Source organism: Lycium ferocissimum, unplaced genomic scaffold (genome assembly GCF_029784015.1).
Source record: "Lycium ferocissimum isolate CSIRO_LF1 unplaced genomic scaffold, AGI_CSIRO_Lferr_CH_V1 ctg26577, whole genome shotgun sequence".
Lineage (NCBI taxonomy): Eukaryota > Viridiplantae > Streptophyta > Magnoliopsida > Solanales > Solanaceae > Lycium > Lycium ferocissimum.
Genome location: NW_026723030.1, coordinates 1,192 through 6,890, shown reverse-complemented (window position 1 = coordinate 6,890; position 5,699 = coordinate 1,192). Strand labels below are relative to the sequence as shown.

The 5,699-nt window shown below is 35.4% G+C and overlaps 1 pseudogene; it reads left to right on the top strand.

The window, feature by feature from the left end:
• The first annotated feature begins 846 nt into the window (after positions 1 to 846).
• LOC132043639 (2-hydroxyisoflavanone dehydratase-like) lies at positions 847 to 1,819 on the top strand (annotated as a pseudogene).
• The last annotated feature ends 3,880 nt before the right edge of the window (positions 1,820 to 5,699 follow it).

Sequence of the window (5,699 nt, the reverse complement as noted above, 5' to 3'; positions counted from 1 at the left end):
AAAAAAAGGAAAAAAAAAAAAAACTTTAAACAATTACCAAGGGACTTACCAATTGACACCATTGCTATTTTTTTTTAAATATATAAAATAATTATTTATTAAATACTCAAATTTACATATTTAATTTACCGAGAGACGTCCCTCGATACTTTAAAAAGAAACAATTAAATCTACTTTATCGGAGACCTCTCAAGACATTTTATTTAATTTTCATTTATTTTATATTAATATACCGATGGTGTCCCTCAAGATGAAAATGTAAAATTCATAATATTTATATTTATATTATTGAGGGTCTCTCTCAAAAATTTTAATTTGTTTTTTTATATGTACCGAGAGAGTCCCTTGGTATAGTCAATTAAATGTTGACTTAAAAAAAAGTAGCATAATTTGCCGAGGGATGTCCCTCGGTATCTTTAAAAAATAATTAAAAATTAAAATATTTGAATTTTCCGAGGGCCGCCGTGGCAAAGTCCCTCGGAATAGCGACATGAAATTTGTCCCCTGCAAGCCTCTACGAGATAAACAGCTTGTTTTTGTAGGATATGCTTCTATCGTTTGTCCTATTCTTTTTTCAACTAGTTTCTAGCTTAATAAACGACACCCCTCATCTTATTTTTGGCAGGAGGCTCGAACTACTAGAGCAAGCAATAATGTAATCGCAAAAATATCTCAAGCAGGCCTCTTTAGTTTATTTAGTTTATTATTTATTGTAAAAAATGCTTTCTCATTTTACAAAGGGAGAGAGAGGGGAGTCCAGCCATCCCAAACCCATGACCCGAAGGTGACTTCAATGCTTGACATCCAATTCTCATAAGCCTCAAAGGCACGAATTATTGAGTCATCATGGTTTCCGACAACAATAAGGTGGTCAAAGATGTCTATCCATTTTTTTTCGAGTCTATAAAGATGGTCGAGTTGAGCGTTTCTACGACGTACATTGCACATGCTATCTTTCACCATTACGGGAAGACCCAATTACTGGTGTCTCCTCCAAAGACATCACCATCTCGCTTGTTGTCTCGGCTAGGCTCTATCTTCCAAAGAACACCACTTCTGACCAAAAACTTCCCATATTAATATATTATCACGGCGGAGGCCTAGTTATCGAATCCGCTTTCTTCAACTGAACTCACTGTTACGTGATCCTCTTGGCTTCTAAATTAAACGCCATTGTCATCTCCATAGACTATAGGTTAGCCCCAGGGAATGACGTGCCAACAATCTACGAAGATTGTTGGACTGCACTTCAGTGGGTCACGTCCCACGCTAATAAATACCCCACTACCACTCTTACCAATTATGACCCATGGTTAAGAACCCATGGAGATTTTTGGTAAATTCTTCTTAGTTGGGTACAGTGCAAGTTACGTCAATATAGTTTCTACCATGACAATGAGGGCTGGTAGAGAAAGTTTAAATTGGGGTGTGGAAATATGTTCTTGCTTTCCCTTACTTGATCGAAAAATCAATCGGGAGGGTATACTCACAAGATTTGATCAACATTTGTCCAGCATTAGAATCAGGGATTGTCTTCCATTGATAGCACAATGATTAATCCACTTGCTAAAAATGCTCCTAGTTTATCAGGGTTAGGGTTGCTCAAGACTTTTGGTATGTATAGCGGAGAAGGATGAATACATTTCCAGAGAAAATTTTTATTGAATTTGTTGAAGGTGTGAAGAAAGGCGGGTGGAAAGGAGAATTGGAGGTCATTGAACTTGAAAAAGTAGGTCATTCGTTCCAGATATACAAACCTGAAACTGAGAAAGCTAAAGATATGATGATGCATTATGCTTCTTTCATTCAGAACAAGTGATCAGAACAAAAAAATAAAATTGCTATTGAGCATATTGCAATAGCTAGCCACTGCCCTTTTTTCTCTTCAGATTGTTTGAAAATAAATTACAAGGTGCATGTTGTGTTGTCTATATGAGTTTTAGCAGGATATTTAGGTGCATTGTTATTTGTGACCAAGTTCATAATGCGTATGCATGCCATTATTTACTAGGTGTGACCATAAAATCATCTTGGATGCAGAAGGAGATTGCACACACTATTTAAATAATCTCATCAATGCTCCACCAAAATGGTTGGCATCATGGATCAAGAAGGAATTCAATGTGAGTTGCTTTAGTAATATGGCTCCCTATTTTCTGTCCCTTTGTGAGCATGTCATATTCTGGTCATACATTAGTCATCATTGATTTAGGAAGGATTTCATGTGAGTTGCTTTAGTAATATGACTAATTAATTGAGAAAAGAATTCTCCAAGCAGTCAAAGTATGTCCTTTCCAGGTATTGGTAGAAACATTTTTTTTTTTTTTTTAAGATTTCATAGTTCCTTAGTTTTTATTAGTCTTGTTAGCTTATCTTGCTTTGTAACTTGCAATTTAGAAAGGCAATATAAGAGATAATCTTATTTTGCTTTTTTCAGTTTGATTTTTTGACAATTGACCTATTTCCAAGTACAGTGGAATATGCATTTCTGAAGCACTTCATTTCTCAGGCAGTTTTGGAAACCGTTGCTAGGATTCATTACAGGCTATGTACTTCTTTGAAGACCAAAACTGCCACCTGTACTCATTGTGATGCACCATATGACTTGTTACCATATCATATCCTGTGCACAAAGGATCAATGGAACAACAATAATATTCTACTTTGAGCCATGTTTCAACCAAGTCATGCCCTTTGGTAAAAACACCAGCAAATATCTTTATGTTAATGATGTTTTTGTTTTCCTTTGTACCTACAAACCAGGTGCTGCTTTAGATTGGATTAGGCCATCTAAGACTGAACATCTAAGACTGAACAACATACTTTTCTATTAATTTATATTTGCGATACTTACATATATTATTGTATAGATGGCAGGTGAAAAGAGGGCTAAGAAAACAAAGAAGGCTAAGGAGACGGGGGTTCCCCAGAGACCACCAGAAAACCTTGTGATTAGAGATAGAAAGCTTCAAGACTCCTTACAGATGAGATTTTAAAACTATTTAAAGACTCACCTACTTGGGGCCGTATGTCACCAAATCGCGTATATATCTTTATGCGTTTAAGGTATATGTATTTATAATTTTTATTTAACGGAAAAGGGTCAATTATACCTCTAGTTTAGAATCCAACTGCTGCACCTGTATCCAACCTGCAAGTTAATATTTATAATGGGTGAGATTAGTAATCCAAAAAGTAAGAGAAAAGTTAAAATATAATAGTGATTGCGTAAAAATTCGTTACATTACTATCAGTCTAGAATAAAGCTAGATCAGAGGGGCTGGAAGGTTTCATCTGAACTTTCTTCACCCGAAAATTACCTTGCTTATATACAAAGTCAATCTTGTTTTATAAATATTCAGAATCCCCTTAATGAAAACTTTGCCTCTGCCACTGGTCAGTGTATATATAGAATAACATAATTAAATACTTTTTAGACTAGATGCTCCTAAATGGCAGAAGGTTGAAAATCAACTAATTAGTCGATCAAGTCAGGAAGACACACTATTTACTAATGTAAAGCACCTCACAGAGTCAAGATCGTCGAGATAGTGGATTAATGTTTGGACTACTGCAAAAAAAAAGTTAGTCATAATGTTGCATTTGCATTCATTTTGATTAGCTGAAATTCCTTAATTATTTCAAGTAGTACTAAATAAATACAATGTGGATATGTGGTCCTTCCCACTCATTTCCTGATGTCAAGATCATCAGAATGGCCAAAACAGAAAATAAATAGTTTCTAGTACATAGCTGAATTTGTTTAGCTGATATATATTCCAATTCGTGTCCACTGAGCAGTCTCTCAAGTAGCTATATGAAATGTGGAAAAAAAAACGAAAGGAGTAGATTTCTTAAATGACCAGATTCGAATATATTAGTAATTTTATATTGAAGGTGGGCAAAATTTTTGATCATCTGATGGTCAAATTAATTAAATTAAACCAGGTACAATAATTTAGGGGAAGTTTCACTACACTGACTAAGCGAATACAACTTTCTTGCTTTTCCTGTTAATTATTTCACCCTTTTCAGTTAGCTGAGGTTCTTCTGATATGGAACACATTTAATTTGGACTTTTAACTAGCTTCAAATATCTAATTTGGACTACTACATTAGCTTATGATGGTACAAAATTTAACTTAGATGGAATTGACATATAAAGAAGTTTTACACACTTAAGTGTACTTTTACTTTATTTTCTAGCTGGGGTTACAAAATTAGGCATATCCTAGACAGATGATGTTGCAGGTCACCTTAAATTGATAGTGTATATAAGAAATTAAAATTATACATTGTTAGTGCATATAAGAAATTGATAGTGTATATAAGAAATTATACTTTTTGTCGCCGCTATTTACCGATTTTTCGGGTGTTGAACAGAATCTTATCTCGCCTTGGCTAATTTCTTTGTTCACGTGCATCAACTCGATTCATATTTCCTCGGACAGAGTGAGTGCTATGGCCATGGAGCAAAAGATTGCCGAGCTATCTAGCCGCCAAGGTGCCTCGGAGGAAAGGGAGAGGCGGAGGGACATGCAGCAGACGGTATGAGGCCCAATTAGACAAATTTACCGAGGGGGATTCCCTCGTGTCTCCGACGATGCTCGTAACCCCCATACTCAATCTAGTGGTGCTGATGATGATGGGATTGACGTGTCAAACACACAAAGGCATGTTTGAATGTTAATGTTGTGGTGATTTTGTGATTGTTTAAGTGTTTTGTGTGGATGTTTATAGGGTGAAGTAGTCTAATGTTGTAGACTAACTTAGTGTAGACTAGTTTAATGTTTTGTGGATGTTTATAAAGGTTGAAGTAGTTTAATGTTGTGTGCTGATGTTTCTTAGGTTGAAGTAGCTTAATGTCTTCTTTGTGAATGTTTGAATGACGTTTTCATTCAACTTTGAAGTAGTTTTAATTGAATTTGATGTATTGGTGGTTTTTAATATATGTGTTGTAATATATGCGTTTGTTGAAGTAGCTTAATGTTTTATGTATTTATAGTAGTTTGGTGAATTGTTGACAGCTATTTGAGCTGGTTTTAGTTGAATATAAAATTATTTCATCTTGACAAAGGCGCCCTCGAATAAAGTGCTAGATCCTACCACCCTTAGTATCACCGACCTCATGAGGTCGGTTTTCTGCAAAGAAACTGCAAATTACCGACCTCACGAGGTCGGTTTTCTGCAAAAAATTTCCCAGAAAATGCAAATTACCGACCTCATGAGGTCGGTTTTTCGCAAAATTTTCTAGAAATTGCAAATTCTCGACCCCATGAGGTCGGTTGTCCGCAAAATTTTCCCAAAAATTGCAAATTACCGACCTCATGAGGTCGGGTTTCTGCAAATATTTTGCGAAATTGAGAAATACCGATCTCACGACGACTGAAATCTAAAACAATATATTATATATTATATAAATTACCTACCAGATTTCCGTAAACTCATATCATTATATTATTAATATAATTTAATGACCTAATGAGGCTTGGATTTATCTAATTAATACCCGTACGTAAAACTTAACGACCTCGTGAGGTCGGTTTTTTGCATCTCATGAGGTCGGTAATATTTCCGACCCAATTTTTCCGATTCAATTTCGAGGCTTTTTTGACCAAAATCGACCTCATGAGGTCGGAAATAGCCATTTTTTTGGGTCGGAAAATCCCTTTTTTTTAGTAGTGTACACCTAGACTAAC